The 23,104-nt window shown below is 39.0% G+C and overlaps 1 protein-coding gene across 6 annotated transcripts in view; it reads right to left on the bottom strand.

Annotated features, from left to right (window-relative positions):
- Mical (Molecule interacting with CasL) overlaps window positions 1–23,104 on the bottom strand; it is a 282,128-nt gene that overhangs the window by 186,194 nt on the left and 72,830 nt on the right. For all 6 annotated transcript variants that reach the window (XM_083126409.1, XM_083126408.1, XM_083126413.1 and 3 more), the window contains exon 2: window positions 6,801–6,912. The gene's annotated coding sequence lies outside the window, so the exon portion shown is untranslated. The remainder of the gene's footprint in view (window positions 1–6,800; window positions 6,913–23,104) is intronic.

Below are 23,104 nucleotides of genomic sequence, written 5' to 3'. Positions count from 1 at the left end.
CGTCGGATGATACTGCCAAATGTTTTCTCTCTTTTACGTGGTGCACGATCTATGATTATGAAGAGATTTCTTGCTGAAAATTTTGTGTGTAATTTTCTATATTCAAACCGTACACTCAAATATTTTCTACTGCACTGTTACAGTAGTTGTTTTATATTCTTGTATGTTACACCACCACGTTAATTTGCGAGTCAGTTAGGTTAGTATGTTATTTTGGGTTTTCATGGTGTAGCAACCATGTCCGGCTACTACCTAGGTAGACATGGTAAAGGAAGGAATGCTTCGATCTTTTCTTTATACAGTATGTGAAAACTATATTTTATTCATTAGTAAGCGCGCTATCGGTTCATACTGTTTATCCTATCGACTTCTGACGTCAAGGAGAACAAACAATCAATGTCAATATACATCTGCAACAAGTTGGCATTAATTCCAAAAGGTGATTATAGCTTGTTTGGACATGGTTATCATCTTCGGCCAAATATTTTTCTGGCTCGATTTTCAAATTCGTCACTAAAAGAGAATTAATATACTGAAAAATGGCGAACAAATGAAAGTTTTCACGAAAAAAGGGAAATTCATAACAAGCTGAAATGTGATGCATATTTTATATAACATTAGTAATAACATATCAAAAATCCCGGCGATCATCATATTGAAAAATGGCGGATACATTCAAGTTTTCATGAAATAATTTACAATAGCTTGGTGTTTGATATATACGAGGGCTGATAAACAGAGAGACTGATTTTTTTGCACAGCGTCCTGTATCGTTACATGCTTGTAATGCGCATAATGGGCAAGAGTGGGGTTTCATACATAATACCCAAAGATGGCAGTACCATCGGATCCTTTGTTTGGCAGCAACGCTCTCTGTTCTAGACACTAAGTGCATTTCACATAACACATTATGGAGGTGAGAAGCAGTATGAGGCAATCAATATTAATTTTGCCTTTGTATATATTTTTTAAACATTAAACAAGAAAATAATCCTTTACGTGAACGTTCAATATGAGGACAATATTATTAAGGTGTAAAAATGTATTGTACGAAGTAAAAAGAAACATGAATAAAAGACAGGTATAGAGTCGCTTGCAATAATTTTCAATGTGTGCCGATGGTCCGTGTGGGTATTTGTCGAAATGCAAAAAAAGAACGATAATTTTTTACGCATTTTAACGGATTCCAGATGATTTATGTGGTTAATTATGACATTCATATAAAAAAGTATTTTTTAAATATATTACAAGGTGTACTGGCAATATTGGTCGTGCCAGAAGACAGCATCAGGTGTGCCCGACATCTATGTTATTCAATCTATGCCCATATGAAAGAAAAGATCTGAAATTCATCGTACAAAAAAACTATATATATTTATCTCTCAAACGCACACGCACAAAAACTACTTAGTTCTTGGGCTAGAATACGAAGTTCCATGACGATAAACAAACCTGGCATCATCTAAATATAAGGGGACAACGTTTAACTACTGCAGTGTTTTGGGAAATCATAATCTTCAAAAACCGAAACGCAAACAATAATAATAATAATAATAAATATAGTCTTTCAAAGAAAATAGTCACCAACTAGTAAGCTGGATCCTTTTCTGTTTTTAAATTTCTCCACTAGAGATCAAATTTCAATAGTCTTGAATAAACATTCATTTTTGGTTTCCAAAGGAATAATAAAGTCACGTATTGTCTTTCTGTGAGGGCCTCCTTGAAGAATCTAGACGGCAAAGTTGGAGTGAGACCATTTTTGGCTGCACCTGCGCTCAGTGCATCAATCTCAACTGCATTGCCGAGATGTAAATATTAAGTCAAATCACGTATAAACGCATTACTGGTTTCTTGAGACGCTGACTCACTGGTTCTCACCTTTCACTTTCTACCCTTTAATATTCAGCTCCTCTTCTTCGAGAGACCACGAGTAGTGACCCAAGAACTGGTAAATTGTGCCAGGACTTGGCATTTTGCTGCGGTGAGCAAATGTTTACCTCGGTAACCTGCTACCGTTCTTGATTGATTACATTCCGAAACACACCACTGAACCTAATGCGAATGACCAACAAATCTGCACGGGAGACTATCAACATTACCAACTAAGACAAAATGACATTCACGTAGAAACAATATTTGACTGTGCCAGTAATAAATGCTGGGAATGTCTTCAATAATTTTGGTAAACAACAGATGTTGTCAAATATGTCTAGTCGACTGCTGCATTACGCTGAGTAGCTAGTTCACAAATATTGTACTCTCAGAAATATATCTCTTCATTATCCATAGTCTAAATACATGCAATCCAAACAGGGTGGGTCACCCTATCTCTTAAATAAATATCCAAAGGTTGGTAAAATTTGTTTGAACTTCAATATGCTAAGTGGACTAATCGGGACTGGACCTAAATTTAAAATGTGATCCGGAACACAGTGTGGTGTGCTTCCACCAGGAATAGAACAACTCGGGATCCCTTGATTACAACACGACAGCGTTAGCTCATGAATATACAATAAGAGTGTTAAAAGAGAAGAACGAGAAGATACCAATACATACCACTCTGTCAACCTCAAACTTTACACGGTCACTTCTGTCACGGTCGTTGCTATTTCATTTGTCCCATTGCTGTACAAGAACTACACATTCTCGCTCAATTTGCTCAATTCAATGAATTTGTATTTTGTTACTTTAATCGCTTGTCTGGCATTTTTGACTGACAAAGGAACATCCTTGCCAGTACGACAGCATTGAGATCGTTTGATTAAATATAAAAAACATTTATAATATTGATAATGTATCAAAGAAGAACAAGTTGTGTTCGGTGTGTTCATCAAAACAGGAATAAAACGAAACAAAGTGGATTCCATCATAAATTGAACCGACTGGAGAAATGATCCATACGGCTACTAACTGAAGACAACGATCTTCATAAAACAGGAATTTCCAAATTCTGTATTACAACACTTCTCTTATTTCAGGCGAACTGCTAGAAAATACGAGTAAAAAAAGGACCTAAAACCTCTTCACCTATCGTATTAAATATAATCACGATCAAAATCTTGTCATAATCCGTAAGACATACAACGTTGGTGTAACTAAATTGGAAAAAAAATCCGGCATTCTCTAAACGGAATTAGTTTTAAAAGAGGCAATGGTTTATATTTTGTGAAGAAAACAGGAACCACGGTACAGTCCCCTGTGGATATCGACCCTTCCTTCTTCAATGGGATTTCCTCTTTTTAAGGCGTGACCAACACACGCATAAAAGCAGGAACACCTACAGGAAGGGGAAGATACATGCAGGAAAGCGAGCTGTGTTTTGCACAAATGTCAAAACCGCACGTTATACGTGCAAGGTTAAGAATGTAAAATTTCACTGTCACTGGCACAATACGTGACTTTATGGCTGCGTTCAATGTCATCATTGGTGAATGGTTGATACGTTCTACAGTGCAATGGCATAAATACATACAATCAGAAAGAAAATAAGCTGTGTCCACATTAGTCTTCTCCACTTGTATGTTTAATTAAATGACCCTGTGTGGGGGAAGGGGGATCGAATCAAACCGACGACCCCCCCCCCCCCCCGCGGAAATTGGCACCGTTCATTTCAAGTTACAAAAAAGAAAGAAAGCAGAATATAGCACAAATAAAGCTAGCTCAGTTCGTTAGTATTCGAACAGAATAAGTGTAAAATACAGAAAACAGACCATATTTTCATAATCTACCATTTAATCCAAAGAATAAATGGTTTCATAGTTTTCAAAATTAAAAAAAAAAAAAAAACAGTTTCATGCGAGACGTCACGCAACACAAACTTGGGACTAAAATTTCTTCCTAGCTTCTGTGTGTAAAGGTTGTAACAAAATAGAATAACTGTCCATTTCAGTAAACTAACTTGCAGACTTCAGTGGCAGAGTACTTAGCACAGGGCACCATAGCGCCAGGGGTCCCGGGTTCGAATTTCGGCCTGGGTTTGATTTGATTTCTTATTTTAAGTCCACTTTATGCACACGAAGGCTAATTGGGACTGGACCTACAATTTAAAGTGGGATCCGAACCACTATGTGACTCCTCCGGGTATCGAACCCTGGACCCCTTGATTACAAGGCGACGACCCTACCACTGCGCCATCGGGGAGGGCTGATTTCGGCCTGGGCAATGGACTGTAGATTTGAAGTAAATAAGGATGTAAGTGTCATTTTGGTTATACAAATGTGAGTGTCCCTTCATCAATTTCATCATATCATCACTTGTCTTCATCTTCGCGATTAACCGTGGCAGAAATGCGAAGTAAAATAAACAAAATCAATTTATCAATCGGGACATAACTTTTGAAATGTAAAAAAATAATGAATAACAGTTCTGCAAAATATTCACTCATCTGACGGATGGAGTGGAAGTCTCTCCAAGCATTTAATAATAATAATCATACTAACTGTTTTCTGTTATCATAACCACGACAATAAGAATAACTGTAGATTTGAAGTAAATGAGGATGTAAGTGGGATTTTTTGTGAAAATTTAGTTCTTACTGGAACAACTATGTGCATACTTTGCCCAATAACATAAAGAAAAATCCAAGTCCAGAGACGTTCCTGTATATTTTTGTTAGGTGTCCACACATAGGGGGATGTTTTCTTCTTAGTTTCAAGGGAATTCGATAGAACTCATTTTCCTCAAAAGTTTGTAAATGTTAATTACGTTTGTATTTATTCCAAATCGACAATTATTATTATTTCTACCATTCAATTTTTATTGATGGCCTGACGTCCTACACAAATTTCTGGTGACGACCATACTAAGGACTCACTATTCTATATCATCGCGCAGATCATTGTTGGGACAGGGTTATTATCAATAGGAACGGCTTCTCCGCAGCACTAGTACGTGAACAGCACGTCGACAACACGGAACAAACAAGCTGTTCACCTAAATTTTGCTTTCTTTTCCAGAAAAAAAAAATCATTGTTCTTTCCAAATGGTGCTCGTTAATTACTTGTGCAAGACTGTGTAGTGTAATGTGTATACACCAAATGGTCAAATCTGAAGGAAAATATTCTGGGGCTTCCCAGATTGTCTTGTGGTTACGTCGCCGCCTTGTAATTAAAGGGTCCCGAGGCACATAGTGGTTCGGATCCCACTTTAAACTGGAGGTCCAGTTCCGATTAGCCTTTCTGTGCATACAGTGGACTTAAAATAAGAAATCAAATCAAAGCCAGGCCGAAATTCGAACCCGGGACCCCTGGCGCTATGGTGCCCTGTGCTAAGTAAGTACTCTGCCATTGAGGTCTGCAAGTTAGTTTACTGAAATGGACAGTTATTCTATTTTGTTACAACCTATCTATCTACGAACTATCTAGCTGATAAACAACACAATTAAACTCTTCAAATATTTTCAATTGATACATTGTAATTATCCGGTATACTGAACATTGTAAAAATTACAATCTTGCGTTTTGGTTGTACTGTCTTGCTAATCGTAAGTCGTCTATTCTTATCGCCGATATGGCTGCTTTCTATCTCCTTATCTGAGTGTGTCTAGGCTTTAGTTGTACCAGTCTCCATATAAAAGTAAATGCGTCTCCTTTGGAGATGTACCACCGAGTGAAAACGCTTGTTCTAAAAGTGAAAGAGCCTGGCCTACTCTCAAAGCAACTGAGAAACTAGTATCTCCAGGTTGTACTTTTTCCTGATTTTAGCACTCATTATTTTTGCACAACTTCTACTACGCAACACCATTTATTCAGTTCTTCTGATGTTTACAGGAACGACGTGACGTTGATAAGGACTTTCCTAATCAGTCGCCTGTAACAATCTCACTCTTGAGTGGACCTCATAACCTCATGCACCACCTAGCAAAGCCAGAGGCACATTTTGATAGTTTGGGAAGGGGTGAAAGATTTAGATTACAGTAGTTATTATATTTTGTATTGTATTTCTACTATTCTGCCACTTGTGGCTAACCGTGACGATAAGATAAAATTCCTGAAGGGGCATAACAAACGCATGAACAAGGAGACACGAACACGAAACTCCAGAGAGGATTGTGTTTGTTTTTGGTCTGGGGGCCAAAACCTCGTTAGCCTGCAATAATGTAGGTTCAGAGGTGTACTCCTGGGAAGAATGGTTGACATTAGAATGTCTTACGAAAAAGTCATCGCTCAGATCGTAGATATTACTAAAATAATTGGGTCTACGTTACTTTTAAAGAACCACTGAAATGTGAACCCTACAGAGAATCAAACCTGGTGGGGGAAGATTATAACTCTGTAATCAGAGTTAACGGTGTCTCTTACACAATTTTATTTATATTCGTCACGATTACAGATTTAAAAATAAGAAAAATAAAAACCTTTAAACCAATAATATAAGTGAGCGAGCACAAAAAAGGCAATTTTACAGTGGGCCGTTATTTGTGTTCATCTTTTCAATAACAAACATTACAGACATGATATATATGTTGGATCATCACTGTCACTGTTTAGAATGTTCACACATGCCCAATATCAAATTATACTTATAATATTTTATTTCATTGATTCAGTGTGACTTAAATGAAAGCCAAAGAAAATCGCAGTTTGCGACTTAAGTGCTTTTTTTCCCGAACACGCATATCGCACTCAACAATACACATGTTCATTCAGGTTATGTCGGAGATACTTTTTTGTGTGTGTGTACATCAGAAGTTAAAATTTAGGCGTACAACATGCAAGATGCCCTGTTGTATACTACTTTCTTTTAGCAACTATCCATACAGCACTAATACAACTTCCAATTCAAGCATGCAACGAGCTTACCAGACCGTGGATGATGCGAAACCAGGTACATGGCGGATTTCACCACTTCCTCTCAACTTTCAGCTGCACTCGAACACATCACACATCCCCGCTGGTCCGCTTCCGACACACACTGGAAGACACAAAACACAGATAATTACAACCGTGCAGAGGCATGACGCGTACTCGCCTTCCCGCGGCCAATGACTTACTGACCAGGCGGACGGGCGAGTGGCGCTGCAACCTACACCCTGAAGCGTCACAGCTTCGTCTCCTAGCAACCGGGTCAGACATCTCGTCGCACGCGCTGGCGTATATACCCAGACGTCCATCGCGGCCTGGGGAGCACAGGAGCAGAGGGGCGTAACACAGGATAATTTATCTTCGTATTTGCACCTCCCGTTCGTGCCTGACCTTGGCTTGCGATCATTACATGTTGGAGTTCCGGTTACGGCGGAGGGTGTGTAATGGTGCGAAGGTTCTTGCATGTAATACGTTGCGTTAGTGGGGTGGGCAGGGTTGTTAAAGGGCAAGGAATATTATATAAATTCAATTCCGGTCCAGGATAGAAAATCAGCAAGCGTAAATGGGTTCTGGACCGTAAAGAACGTTTTTAACCTGTTTAATTTTTTAATTTTTTTTTCCGGACCAATTTAAATACAGTCCAGGAACCTTTTTTTCCGGATCAATTTAAATACAGTCAAGGAACCTTTTTTTTCGGATCAATTTAAATACAGTCAAGGAACCTTTTTTCCAGATTAATTTAAATACGGTCCAGGAATATTTTTTCCGGATCAATTTCAATACACTGCAAGAACCTTTTCTTCGGAATCAGTTTGAATACGGTTCAAGTTCCGTATTGCAATGAAACAATATGCAACTTGGATCGAATTTAAATTGTGCGAGAAAAAATGTTCTGGTCCTGTTACGGAACACAACAGAACCCATTAGAATTATTAGAATTTAAGGGTTCCCGGATCTTTAACAACACTGGGAGTGGGTGTGGGTGTGTCGTGTCGAAACTGGAGAGGTTTATGTACACAAACTTACAAGGAATTATTGTGTACAGGCAGGGGCGTCTTTGAATGGGTAATTCTCCATGGTTCCTAATTCTTGGCACTATATAAAATATCAAATATCCAGATGTTTCAAGAGTAGTTACTGGAACCTCCCTCCAGTTATGTTTTTATTGTTTTAAGAATACCACCCTACGTCAAAGTGGTCAAAGTTTGTTTTAAGTCCCTTTATGCTGTAGCCTAATCGAGACTGTCCCGACTGAGACGTCTGACGTTTGAGTAGAAGCAGAGAGCGTTTCCACTACGACATCGGGGAGGCATTATAGGTCATCGTCACACACACACTTAACTATCATCCTTGTACTGTACATTATTTTTATTTCTTCTTCTTTCTTTTAATTTCTAGCGGTATGCGGCAAATTAAATATTTCTCAATCAACAGAAACAATAATGTGATGATGGAGCGAGTGTTCTAATAGTTCAGAAATATTTTTAGATAGGGAAATGAACACAAGTATTGTAACTGATAAAAATATAATAGAAACATCAACATTTCTGACTTCCTAATATTCGGTTATCACATTGTATTTGCTTACTTCTTTGAAATATTTGCTTTCCGGTGTCCCTGAGCTGGGCGACATGGATCTAATCTTGACCACTCCTGCCACTTCCTTCAGGTCTCTTACCATCAGGTTTCCCAGCAAGGACACGTCTATCTTTTTACGTTCGTACACACGTGCTACATGGCCAACCAATCGATATCATATTAAATTTTTTACAAACATTATACATAACAAAAGATGAAATGTAATCATTAGGGAAAGGAACTTTAGGTAAATAAATGTTTTTTCTGCGATAAGATACAGACCCTCATTTTTGCCAAAATTCTGATCATAGCCTTATATGTCAACACAGCAAATTTTATTTTACATAAAAACACATATTTTCCAGTTTTCCGTATGTAAATACATATTTTGCGAATTTTCATTTTAAATACATAAAATCGCTCATTGACTTCATCTACCTCGAAATCCTCGAAGGAAAAATGTTTATTCTCCGCACCTCTTTCATATCGAGAGTGCTAGGTTTGTTTTGTCTTTGAACACGCTCGCTGGCAGACTTCTGGCGCCTCGCCTACGATCCTATTGGGAGAAAATATCTGTAAGTAGCTGGGGCTGGCTACACGTAACGATAGCAAGGCTTTTTAATGAAGCAATGCAGCTATTGTGGCCGGAAGGCATAAAATTTGACAATGTTCTTCTCGTTATAGATGCTGCAGCTTACATGAAAAAAGCTGCAGTAGGCCTTGCCGTTAGCTACCCCAAAATGGTGCACGTTAAATGTGTGGCTCATGCGTTGCATAGAATATGTGAAAAGATGAGAGCTCTTTATCCCAATGTCGATAAACTGGTTTCAAATGGGAAGAAAGTTTTTATCAAGTCGCCTAGAAGAATAGACATTTTTAAACAAAAATGTCCTGAGGTTCCCCTTCCCCCTACACCTGTAGTTACGCGATGGGGCACTTGGTTGGATGCAGATGTTATGCCCAGAACTTTGAAAAAATTGTATCTGTTGTAAATGATCTCGACAAAGAAGAATTCTGCAAGAACTGTTGATGGAGCCCTCCTTAAAAGTCGAATTGGCATACATCTCAACAAACCTGTCCATTCTCTCTAATTCCATATGAAAGCTTGAATCATCCGCGAACACTTTGGCAGCTTCCATTGGTAAAGTCCGTATAGTAGAAACGAAACTGCAAGAACTCACTGGATCTAAATGTCTAAATGTACAGAATTTTTTTGGAAAAACCAAGGTTTTCAAACTTTGTGCCAAATTGCATGTGTTTTGGAAAGTGAAGTAGAGGAAGAGGAAGCTTTGGAAAACTTAAGCGTTAGTGACATTTCGTGATTCAAATATGCAAGAATTGTTTCTTGTGACGTGGAGCGATCTTTCTCACAATATAAGATGCTTTTTAGAGATAATCGTCACAGATTTACAATGGAGAATTTGGAAAAAACTATGGTGATCCACTGCAACTCTTCCAAAAAATTGCTCGCTAAGAGGTAATCATTTAGAAACTAATTTCAGGTGTTTAAAATGCATGTTATAGTTTGTTTTTGTTACCAAATGTTTTTATTTTTGTCACATATTTTCCTGTTTTTATCACATATTTTCAACATTTATGACACATAAAAAAATAAATATTTCTGAGTTTTTTAGCACATAAAGTTCCGTTCCCTAGTAATCATAATCTACAGATATTGTATAATTTATATCGTTTAAGTTTGTGTATTCCCAGTTTTTGCTTCTATTATATTGCAATTATTATTAACAAATATACCGTTGCTGTGTTTTAAATACAATTTTATAATCTTACTATACACATAAAAGACATGGTGTTTATTATACACTTTTATCATTAGCATGGTGCTGTGTAGTTGTTATTTCTGAGATCTCACAGAAGTTCTCTGCTTGTGAACGCAATACAGCATTTTTAAAGTGCTAATTGCAACACAAATCAATTCAGTGTATATTTTCCTATTAAAATGCTTATCGCCTTCGCTTTCACAAAATTGATTCGAGCTAAGTGCATTCATTCTGTTCCACTTTTTCACTTGCTGGTGAACTAGGAAAACATGAAACCGCGCTATTGGTATGCGTGGTTCATTCACGAGTCAATAGTAATAAGGCGAAAGTAAATGGTGCATCACTGAAGGTACACTGTCCTCTGCATCACGATATGCCGGACAAAACTTTCGCCACAGATTCAACGTGTTTCCTGGTGCAGTGACATTACGCTCAGAGGAATTTTCAACATAGAAAGAATTCCAAGGGAAGCAGGAACTTTTTTTTTAGTTTCCGCCGAGTATAAAAGTGAAAAATGCTACGAATTTCGATGAATTCTTTTCTTCACGATAATAATTTACTTGACACATTTATTGTCACATGGTAAAAGATATAAAAACTGCGACTTCATTCCTCCCAAGTTCTATACTGGGCATCTCGAATAGAGTTATTACTGAATCCTTGGAACACTGCTGAATCCTCTACGGACGGGCTTGCTTGATTTCGTTTATATTCACCATTAAGAATGTATAATGATAGTTTGATTCTAGCATACATGATAATTTTGTTGTAATATAAGTATAAAGTACGATTAACATCGAGTTTGTACCGAAGCAAGTTTTGGTGAACTGCATCTTTAATAGAGTTGCCGCTTATTTTTGACAAAACAAATTCTCGGACTTTTCTACATTTTCAGGTATCTTCAAATTATTTAATGCTTTAACATGATAATAGCTAAAATTTAGTGTTCAGCGCAACGTGCTAATTGTTTAAAAAGTCAACTTTATTCAAATAAATAAGTTATAAAAAATATACGGAATATCTCCCACCAAGTAGATTTATTTTCATTCATTAATCCTGAACATGATTTTCCCAGGTTGTCCGGGCACTGGGAACCCTGTTCAATTAGATTTTACAAACGTCTAGTTTTTTATACACTCCTTCTTGGAAAATGTTTAAAATCAATATTCCATAAAAGTTTACGGTCACTCTTTTAAATATCAAATCTAAGTAATTTTTACATTGTTTACTATTTGTGAGGAAATTTATTTTCAATTTCCAGTGCTATATAATCTAGGACATGAGTTTTGTTTTCTTTAACGTAACTCACATGAAATAAGCTACAGATTACGTGTTGTAATGAATTTGTTCTAAAAATATGTCGCAGTTTGTTTTAACTCAATTCATCCACAGAGAGGTTAGTCTGGATGGAGCCATAGGTGGGATATAAACTACAGAAGAGTGACCCCCCCCATCAATCTAGATCTGTCTCTGTTTAAAATGTAAGGTAAGTGCCAAATGCTTAGTTCTTCGGGGGGGATTTAGATTTTGTATCCCGACCCCGATTTCGAGAAATCATTCCTAGATTATTGAGATTACGAAGAGAAGGCAAATTTCGAATTGTGGTGTATCAAGAGAGCTTTATTCTCGAAGTTTTCTGCCACATATAAGGGTATCAGATTATCTTTCTTTTCTTTTTTGAAATATCAATTGTCTTAACTGATTCGGGATTTTCATAGTCACCTATCCTGAATGTATAGTTAATGATAAATATGACCCTGTCTATACTCTTCCCGAAATGTTTTACTGAGTACGTCCGCCCAGAAGAATATTAGTAACATTTCTTTTAATCATTTAAATAATTTGGAATGTAAATATAGCCTATTCCTTGCACTTGCGGGAAAAAAATGTCACCTTCAAGAAAAAGGAGGGTTCATTACGAACAGAACATAATGTATGTAATTTGTAAGCAGACGGCATTGGTGCTGCGAAAGAAGCCATGCTTATGTGCGCACCAAGACGCCTCAGAATGGCCTCGCGCTGGGCAAATAGCACGAGTGAGTCAGCCAAGTTCCCCCCTGGCTACAAGCCAATGCCGCTTCTAGACCGGCGATCGTTGGAAGAAGATGAGCTCTCCGATTGACACCCGCCTCGGCTCTTTCCTTCTCCAACGTCAGAAGTCGCATTCTTATTCCTTCACGCTTCGGTGTTTTCAAAATAAATACGGCAAACGCTTACAGGGTCAGGTTCGCGAGTCCAAGTTTTATCTTCATAACCAAACCAAGACTGTACAATGGGATGCATAAACATTACAAATCAAACTGTCTATTGTACATATTATTACGCCGAGGCGATTACTCCATGCAGGAAGTGAGGAACGTCCTACAATTCATTTGTACTTATTTCCAGTTCTCTACTTTTCAGGAGTTGAATGCGTGTTATAAAATTATGAGCGCATACGTAGGTTAGCTACTGTCAAGAGTTGACTGCTCTCGCTCGCTCCAGCAGCAGCCAAAAAACGATGGCTTAGCTGCCGCTCGCTGAGGAACATCGGCGGTCATCCTACAGTCAGATGGGTGAAGAGTTGAAGAGGCAGTGAAGAGAGAGAGAGGGGGGGGGGGGAGATTGTGAAGATTGGCGAGGGCCGAGGAACCAGCATGAGTTGCCTCAATCAGCGATGCCAACCCCAGCAAAACGGTACTAAACCAAGCACAGTTTGATATTTGTTGGCACTCAGCACCCTGCTTTTGGCATAATGATAAAATCTAGCATAATCCGCAAACGCCAGTCCCTAGGAAATGGAAATGGAATTCAAAGGAATATGTTTTCAGGAAATAATAATACAATTATGTCCAAATCTTTTTTCTACTTCGCCAGCAGCAAGCTTTTTTACAACCATACCACGATCCATCCTCTATCTTTTCTTTATCCTGCCCGATTTAGTTCACGAAATTTCAGGAGATTTTATGGTAGTAAATCGGTAGAAAGTTGGGGATAAACAATTTTCTCAAACATTTTTAAGTTCTATGTTGAACCCATGTCTTTGTTGCACCATTTTAAACAATTTGGGGTAAAATTTACACTATTACATAACTGTAATAAGTAACGCAAGTTCAAAACTCTAGTCAAAACTCTAGAAAAGTAGATGCAGAATTACAATTATCCGAAAAAAATCAATAATAAATCCTTGTACAATTTAGAAGCATTTAACATGATTTCAGAGTTTACCCAGCACCTTTCATTATCGTCAATCCACACGACGTCAGGGAGGGAGGGGGGGGGGGAAGAAAATCGAAATTCTTGCAAAATCTGAAATATTGTCAATGTTATTTTCGTCGGTTTTTATAGGTTCACATTAAAATATTTCATGGTTCAAAGTGAGGAGCAAGGACCCCTTGCCATACCTTGAGCCAGGGCCTGAAATTTTTCAAACCTTCCTCGGTTTACCATAACTTCTTCCTACACTCCGAAAAAGCCACGAGTCGCCACTGCTCCTGTATTCCTATGTTCGAAACTTAACGTTGACACTTAGGAGCAATTTGCCCCCTAATGCATCAATTCCAGCGCCAAAGTTGAAGTAGCCAAAATATCTCAATTAAAAAAACACCAAATACCAACGAATGAATAACAAACAATATTTTTTTTAAACTGTTGCGGTGCTTCACAAATTATGTAAATAAAATCAATAGCATTTGCGGAATATTACAAACACGTTTGTTTAAAAATGCAGAACATTTCGGCAAGAATTTGACGTGTGTCTTTAGTCTCTAAGTTGATACACATCAGCACCAAAAATAAACATACGAAGCCACCGATCTCATTCTTCGCTGCCACTATTTTACCTGTGTGCAATAGCCTGTCAATGCTCCTGAGCTCACCTGGTAAAGCAATGGTAGGTATGCCAGAGATCCTGGGCGAGCCTGCAGTTTTCACTGCCCAAATAGGAAGTTAATCTTCCTCGTTTTTAAGAATTCAGTTCTGTCGCTCGCCTCCAACTTTGTACAAGGAGAAAAAGATAAACGCATATTTCACTCCTTGAATGTGTATGTACGAAAGAGAAGTGCTCATTCCGCGAAATGCCTTTGCTTCTTCCGCGAAACCATCACTCGTGATGGCCGTGACTGAGTGATCTGTCAAGCAGCTCATCCGGTGACGAAGGAAATGCAGACACGCCCTTGCACTGTCATTGTTTCCCCCTGTGGTTAATTACACTAAGACTGGTGTACCTGGGAGCAGAGATGGCACAATGCAAGAACAGTGTGTCATTAAGAGAGTAAACGTGTAGCCACAGGAATATTTGTCGCCGCCCATCAACTGCCTTCCTTATTTCACGACAATGGACTTCTGCAGCATGACGCATAGTTTATGGACCTCATGCTTTGGAGAAAAGTCTAAGGGAGAATTTACACCGAAGCGACAGGCGACATGTGTCTCTTGGGAACGAGCCAATCAGCAGCAACGTTCACATCGTGGCGACAAGGCAGGCTGCACAAGCCTGCGTTCGATTGGTGAAATCCTCAAGCAACGCGTGTCGCCTCTCGCTTGTCGCTTCGGTGTGAAATCTCCCTAAAACGATAGAGATAATCCACGCAGGAACGGGGGATACAAGGGTACATTGTACCCCTTAAATCCTTTGAGCCTAACTATAAGGTAAACTGCCATAATATCGGATACCCGCCCAATATCGGATACCATCATTTCTCGGCTCGTGGGTGCTGGCCATGTGCAACAATCCACTGAACTACGTTCGTCGAATGCCGCTAATACTTTATTGTGAGTGGGAACGCTGATGAGCACACTGCGCGTCCACGATCGACGAAAACAGAAATTTTCAGTTTCTGAGTTTTTGGAAGCAATTCATGATCAAAGGTTTTCACATTGAAGGTAAGGAGAAACTATAGCTTACTCATATTTCATAGAAAGATGGAATATTAGAGTATGTTGATATGCTAGTCCTATTCGGGTAAATGTCTTTGTTTGATATTAAGGTTATATTTCCCACGAGGTCGCGTTCGGCCTAATATCGGATAGGGAGGCCTGCCAAATATCGGATATCAAATTGGTCAAATTGACATTTCCCAATCCCAAATTGCGGCACAAAACATGTCAAGAGCAATCTGACTCAAAAGAATCTGACACTAGTTTGAAAATAAATAATAGGTTGCTTCTATCATGAGATGTAATTTTATTTCAAATATAATGTTAATACATACAGGGTTAGTCAAAAGTATCGGGACAGGCCAGTAATAACGAGATGCGTGGACGGAGCAAAATCACATGTAGCAAGTGGGTATTGGTGCGGAAACTGCATTGAATAGGGGTGTGGCATCATGGCAGCCATCTTGGATTCCGCCATATTGGATATCACACAATATTTTCAAATGGAAAGGGGTATGTATGACACATCAATTTAGGCTAGAATTGTCCCACAAACGACAATCCAAACTCATTTTTGACCTATCGCCATTCCTGGAAGAGACAGGGTGTGCTACGTTTGACTGCAAAAAATTAGATTTGTCTGAGAGAGACGTTTGGACGGAGGACAATCACATGTTGCAAATTAATATTGGTGTGGAAACTGCAATGAATGGGGGTGTGGTCATCATCATTCTCCGACACTAAGCCACGTCTCGTCTTTGATTATAGTCTTTAGTCTCGTCTCGATTTAAGAGATGTCTCGGTCTCAGCCACCAGTGTGTGTTAAATGGTAAACCCACGGACTTGTCTCGAAAGGTTACGGGTTGGAATCACGCCCAGGATCTGGGTGTTTGTTTCGTTGTGTTTAAATTTAATCTTCATCGTCGTCGCCACTATTAGGATATTCCTACAAAAATCCTACAATCAGGCAGTTTTAGGCTACTGAGGTCGGCGCATTCGTTCCCTTCCGAAAAAGCGTACGCTACACACTACAGACTCACAGTCAAGTGCAATACCTAGCCAATGTTACAACGGCAGCTCCGACATTTTCCCAAAGAATAGCGACTGAATGAACTGCAAGGCCAAATTCACTACAGGGCTAACACGTCTCTTCCAACCAAACATCAAGAAACTAATATAAAGACTTGTGGTTTCAGTATCCATATGCAGCATCTGTCTCTGACAGTTCAACAGCTGCTGCTAAATGGAATTTTGAGTCCTCAAGATGCTGACCTGCGTCGATTTTTCATATCTCGGTGTATATGACAAGCTCTGACGTTCATATTACAGCCGTAGACTGGCAGTGTCGGAACAAAGAGTCGGCACAGTGTGGCGCTGTACAAACCAGACATTTTTTTATAGCGAATAACTTTTCTCAATAGTGTTTTACTCATTGGGCTCTCGTCTTTTATGTACGCTACAAGTTGTCGAAAAACAAATCTTATTCTGTATGTATGCAACCACGTGGTGCAGATATCCAGGGCTGCCATTAATATTTATATACTTTGTCCAATAACATACTAAAAGCGATAGAGGCTTCAGAAACAATACCATGTCAACAGTGTCTCCGACAGGGTGAAGTCGCAGAGCTTACTTTCCTCTTCAAATAATGTGCATACATGCTGGCTACCTATCGTTAAAGAAGTGCTTTGCAAGTTTTGTTCAAAGATATTCACACTCCTTGCTTTGGTTGGTTACACAGCCTGTCCTTTGCCTATTCAAAGTTTTCTCCTTTTCCAGCTGGAAAAAGGAACGTCGGTGGCAACTGTACAATTGTGACGAATGCATGGTTACATACATACAGGATAAGAATCTGTTTTTTAAGAGTTCGTACCTTCAAAACGAGACCTCAACGTGATGATACGTAATTTGAGTCACCGACACATCAGGACTCTTATATTTCACTACTATATAACTCATAAATAATGGATTGCGGAACTCTTGTGCTATAATTGTTGCATTGTGTCATTCGTGTCAGGTATTATATATGTATCATAAATAGTTGTAATAAATGCTACAATCTTGTATTACCATTTCTCGTATTTTTTCCACACAGGCAACTTATTGAAAAAAATATATCTAAGATTTATCAAATTGTGGTGAGTGGGACATAATAAAAGAAGAGATTCAGCATGCATACAGTAATTTTGTATTTTAGATATGTCTCCTGCCTTTTAATTTTTCCATTTCCAATAAGGCAGACAGATATATTATTCATAGCTGCTTATTTGTTTTAAAGTAGCCAAGAGAAACAATGCGACGACTTTCACGGCTATCTTCATTTTTTCTACCGTTTCAGATATTTTAGTGGCCACAAAAGCAAATCTGACCCAAAAAATTGTGTGTGACTTGTACGCACAATAGACAGTTTTTTTGTGTTTTTTTTTTAATATGCCAGCTGTTACTACATGAAATTTCGAAGCATGATGGCTCAATATATTTTCTACTTTTTGATACACATACAGAGTAAAGTTAGCCAACTTTGTATCCTGACCACTGACATGAAGCAGTTGGATTCTCATTTTGGGCATTCGAGTCGGTAAAATCGATATGAAACTTCCCATTACGATCGTACTGTGCTGCTCGAATGAATCGGTGATGCTACGGCCCATGTGGCGGTGGAAGTGTGTATGCAAATACCCTCAGTTGTAGACGGGAAAGGGAGGGTCAGTGACTCCCAGCAATTGTTAGCTTTTATTCTAACGGAAACTCTACTCCGTCCATTCTGGGGTCGGTCAGAACAAAAGAGTAGGAAGTCATCTTGAGGAGCGGAACGATCCAGTTTCGCAAAATTTTCCCTCAATGACCACTCCGGTCTCTCCGCATTGGGAGATAAAAAAACTTCATGGGAGCCCTGCAACAAACCAACTTTTAAAGGAGAAATAAGCGATTGCTTATTTTCATTTGTTCCTCGTCAACCCATAACCAGCGTTTAATAAAAATGCACACCATATTATACTATTGTTGTTCAAGAGGAAATAGAGTTCATGAGGATTTTTAAGAAATCGAGGAAAACCTATCAATAACTATGGACATATACTGGTATATATTCCTTATTTGAAAAAAAAAGTCCATGTTATAGGATTTTATTTTTAAAACTTATATTTTTTTTAAAAAAAATGCTGTTGTATTTAGAGAATGCTAGTACAAATTAGGCTAAATAATTCCTCGTCTAGTTTTTGCAACACTTTAATTCCTCTCCACTGTAAGAGACTGAAATCATTATGAAAAACTAAATATGCTGACCAAGGCAGTAATTTATTTTATTAAAAACATAAACTAAACGTAATGTTTCAACTTTCTAGCAAGGTCTTCATCAGACTCTGTATCAAGTATAAATGTCATTTGTACATTTGTACTTGTTACAGAGTCTGAAGAAGACCTTGCTAGAAGGTTGAAACGTTATGTTCAGTTTATGTTTTTAATAAAATAAATTACTGCCTTGGTCAGCATATTTATAGTTTTTCATAATCATGGAAACAAGGCTTATTGGTGTTATGAAATCATTTTTAATCTGTGCATTCATCGTTGCTCAAACAAATGATGACACTACTTTAAGTACAAATGTTAATCGTGTAAAACTGGAACCGGATATTGAACCCAGGATCCTACTCATTACAAGGCGATAACGTTAACCATTACACCATCGGGGATGCACGAAACATGAAATATATATATGCGTGCGCGCATAATTGTATACATTTGAAGTTGAAGCCTTTCATAGACAGGTAAAGAAAATAGTAGTAGGCTGTTTTTCACTACTGATGAGAAATATTTTTTCTCAAAGCTGTGTTAACTTTGTGGCAGTGATCTGGACTGAACAAAGAGCTGCACAAACTGGACACAAAGCAGCTATCCAATATCGTAGCTATCGTTGGGACCCTTCATGATTTGGAGGGACGAAGTCAGGTTTAATAATTTTGCGGTATGGACAGACCACAGTAAGAAATATAGATGCTGCACTGTTGAAGCCGGATAAAGGAAGAAGAATGTTTGGTTATAAAGATTAGGGAGGAGGGGGGAAGGGGTCAGGAATGCCAAGTAGGTGATACACCCACAAATGCTACAGTAAGTATATATAAGAACGAGCAAATCCTATCCCAGAAGGAATGAAAACAATGACGTTAAGGCTAAGAAACTGTAACCCTAAGGGAGCTTTCAGACCGAAGACACAACGCGTGTGCAAACAACAGACCGAGGCGACAGGATTACACGTCATTGAGAAAACGGCCCAGTCCGAGCGACACGCGCGGCTTGTTGTGTCACTCCGATACGAAAGATTCCATTTAATTCTGAAGATTCATTTCCAGTGGCCTGTCACGTGTCGCTTCGGTTTAAAAGCTACCTTACAGAACAGTTTCTGGTCCTCCAAGTGGGTCGAGTGAGAGGCACATCGCGAAAATGGGTTGCTAACAGCCCACTACCTGGTCTCCTAACCTAACAACGTAAGCATTATCAGAATTGCAATCGTGAAAATAATCCACGTAAGTTGGTTAGGAAGGAACGTTACGTCTGGTCCTATCAGCATGTTCGAGAAACCAACCTCGCGAAGTGCTAGCAGTTGGACGTGTCCCGCACCAAACCCCCTACAAGTTGGGGGCTGGTCGTGGGGCCGACATTGACATCTAACCCTCCTCCTCCCACAAATGTCAGAAACCAATATAACATCATCAATTAACGAAAAAGTAAATATTACCTCCACTCCTTGACGTCTAGAATTTTACGATATCCGTAGAGACGATGTCTCGAACTTATGAATGAACCAAGCTGGTGACGGTTCGAAGGTCATCCACCCTCTACCCAACGGGAAAAGATCGTTAACCTGTCACTGATTTATGAGGATATAGTACATACGATGAGATGAGTGTAGAGACACACGACCGATCTTTTCACTTTTGTAGTCGTGAAATTTAGTGCTCCAACCAGTTAACTTGTCAATGCTGGCAAGCCAAGCGTAAAATCGACGCCCAGTAAATCCGTCGCATCAAAACTACCGCACGGATAAACCGGGACTTGCTGCGAATTGGAGTGTTGTCTGTGACGTATGGTACCGAAGTATTATCTCCCGTTGACAGTACGTGCCTCCGTGCACACCCTACTTATCGCGAATTCGAATTTACGATGATCACGGCGCCAGTTTGCTTTATTGCATAACGAAGTCTTTGTGCTTCTCGTCGATAACAAAGGGCGCCTCTCCCTAGACTTACAGATGAGTCGCAGATTCTGTGCAGCGTTTCAATGTCAAGAATACAGTGGCTGTTCCGCAGATAACTTCGAATAGTTCGTGGCGGCACTTCTATTTGGCCGTTTCTTGTTTAATTGTTGTTTTTAAGTCCCCTTTATGCACGGACTGGACCGACAGTTTAAAGTGGATCCGAACCACCGTGCAACGTGCCTCCACCGGGTATCGAACCAGGGTGCCCTTGGTTACAAGGCGACGACGTTACCACTACCGCATTGGGGAGGCCTTTGGAAGTTTCTTAAAAAGACGCATTTCTAGATGGGGTAACAGCTGTGCACTGATGACTGACTGATTGATTAATTGATTTGGTTTTTTTACCTCGCTTTTCTTCCACTTTTGGCTAATCGCGAAGATGAGGATGAGTGATGATATGATCAAATTGATGAAAATGCCCAGGCCGGGACTCCTAGCGTCGTAGTTCGGTGTACGAACTATTCAGTCATGGAGGCCGTTACTGCCACGAAATGTATCACTCAAACTTGTTCGAGATTTGAACCTAGGACGGACGGACGGACAGACAGACAGACAGACAGACAGAGAGAGAGAGAGAGAGAGAGAGAGAGAGAGAGAGAGAGAGAGAGAGAGAGAGACACACACTCGAGTTGATTCTACCTAATAAGAATGCCCCACACTCCAGAACTCCATCATCCAATCAGTTCCTCCAAGCGAATTTCCTCATAAAGCGCGGCTCCTACATTTAAATAGAAATTAAATAATCAAATTTTCAAGAATGTCAAATCTACGGTTGTACAGTGGTATCCATGAGTATTACAGTGCAAATTGTCCATCACAATGTTCGGGTATTTTATTTGACCCAATAATAGCTTCAAGAATTTCAAGACATAGGATGGAAGAAAAAAATATGAAAATAGTCATGGATATTTTGGACGGTAATACTCATGGATCCCATTGTACGAGGCATTCAAATGGAGGTATCTAATGGAGGTTATTCTCGTTTCGTGACAATAGCATCAGTATAATATCGAGCATCGGAAGTTATAAGACCATGCTAGTAAGGCAGCCGCAATTTACGTACATACGTACAGTCACCGGCGATAAAAATGGGACACCTACATCCTGAAATGCACGCTTCGCTTCCCTGCAAGAATGTCACGTGTTCTCCCTAACTCTACGGCGATGGTAGGAGTTGTTGTTGAAAATCTGCTACTAAAACCCACTTATCCCCGTAGAGTTAGGCAAGACACATAACGTCTTGCTGGGAAGCGGTGATCTAAGAATCCCATTTTCATTGCCGGTGACTGTACATATAGTTTCAACAGTCACGGGCACATCTGATTTGTATGACTCTAAATGGTATCGTTAACAACATAGAAGTGTCATAAACACGAGTGCCTGTGTTTGTCTCTTCATCGTTGTAATTTAATCACCATTCATTCTCATCCTTACAATTAAACTGAACATGTATAGAAACGGCGTAAAAATTAGAATAATTGAAGGAAATTATGATATTTTTGTCGGGGGATAAAAATATATATTCTTCACAGTCGGCATTCTTCACGTGTATGTTCTTTATTTCAAATCGTGCCAAGATTTCGGGTTTCACGCCAGACTAGGTCTCGTACGTTAAAAATATCTCGCCTTTCTCTGTAAGTACGAATATAAAATTGCTACTAATATAACAAGAAGAAAATTCATTATAGATGGTTTAAAAAAAGATACATCATCTTCTAAAAGTTGCTGTGGACGACATTTCTGGGTGCTTCGTTCGGATTCTCGCCCTCGGTGGAGACTCGTCTATGTAAGTTGTGCACAGGAAATCGTTTCAAATCTTACAGTTTCGAAGTTAGTTACCTGAATTTCAAATTTATCAACAAGGAGGGCGTTAGAAACGTAAATTTTGTTAATTTCTGAACACATTCTAGAATGAAAAAGGATATTCCAAAGAACATGAAGAGCGAAGACTGAAGTTAGGAGTCAATAATTATGAAACAGATAGTAGACTTACAAACACTGCTTCTTCCTCTGTGCTAATCTGAAAATTTACATGATCATACTAGGGGGAATGCCCGCTTAATATACTACGATCTCGGGTTTGATACCGTTAAGGGTTTGTTGTTGTAAGGGAACATGTATATATATAAAAAAAAGACATTAAGTAATTGAGCAGTGCTTACTGAGCATCAGTCTCGCTTAATGACCGTTATGGTCAGTTTACTTGAAGACTTGCCTAATTTCACACGTTAATCATTACACTCAAGAAGCGCAAACCGGAACTCCTAATCTGCTTGTCTGGGTGCCTTGGTTTTATATCTGGTAATGGTTCAAAGTGTGTATAAGACAAACTGTACTCAGGCTGTTATAGAGACATTTTAAATATTTGCTACTGTTGCTCGGACCTTATCTTCTTCGCAACATTGATAAAGCATGAAGAGACGTGGCCACCACATGGCCCTTCGATGTTGCAAACTCTTGTAGACACATTCACGTTAACATGTGGTGGGCACACGCCTCTTCGCACATCATCAAGAAAGTGAGGAAGATAAACTCAGAGAATGCTAATTTAATTAACAAATTCATTCTATAAAGCAGATCATATATGCTGTAGGATACAAAAGTGACTTCATACAGATGTTGCAAAAATGTAATAATTCAGAGAAAGTATATTCAGACCAAAAGCCAAAAGTAGAACAGTGAACGACATTTGGTGTGAAGAGATGATTCATTGTTTTAATGGATTGTTATAGATCATAATATTAACAATAATGTGCATTTACCTCCCCCTCCAAAATATACTGTTTCCTTGTTAATTTATGCATGTCCTGTTTACATCTTACGCCAGCAAT

This window comes from Lepisma saccharinum, chromosome 8 (genome assembly GCF_977018435.1).
Source record: "Lepisma saccharinum chromosome 8, izLepSacc3.1, whole genome shotgun sequence".
NCBI lineage: Eukaryota > Metazoa > Arthropoda > Insecta > Zygentoma > Lepismatidae > Lepisma > Lepisma saccharinum.
Note: the sequence above shows the minus strand (reverse complement) of the source record. Positions and strands in the feature narration are given on the sequence as shown.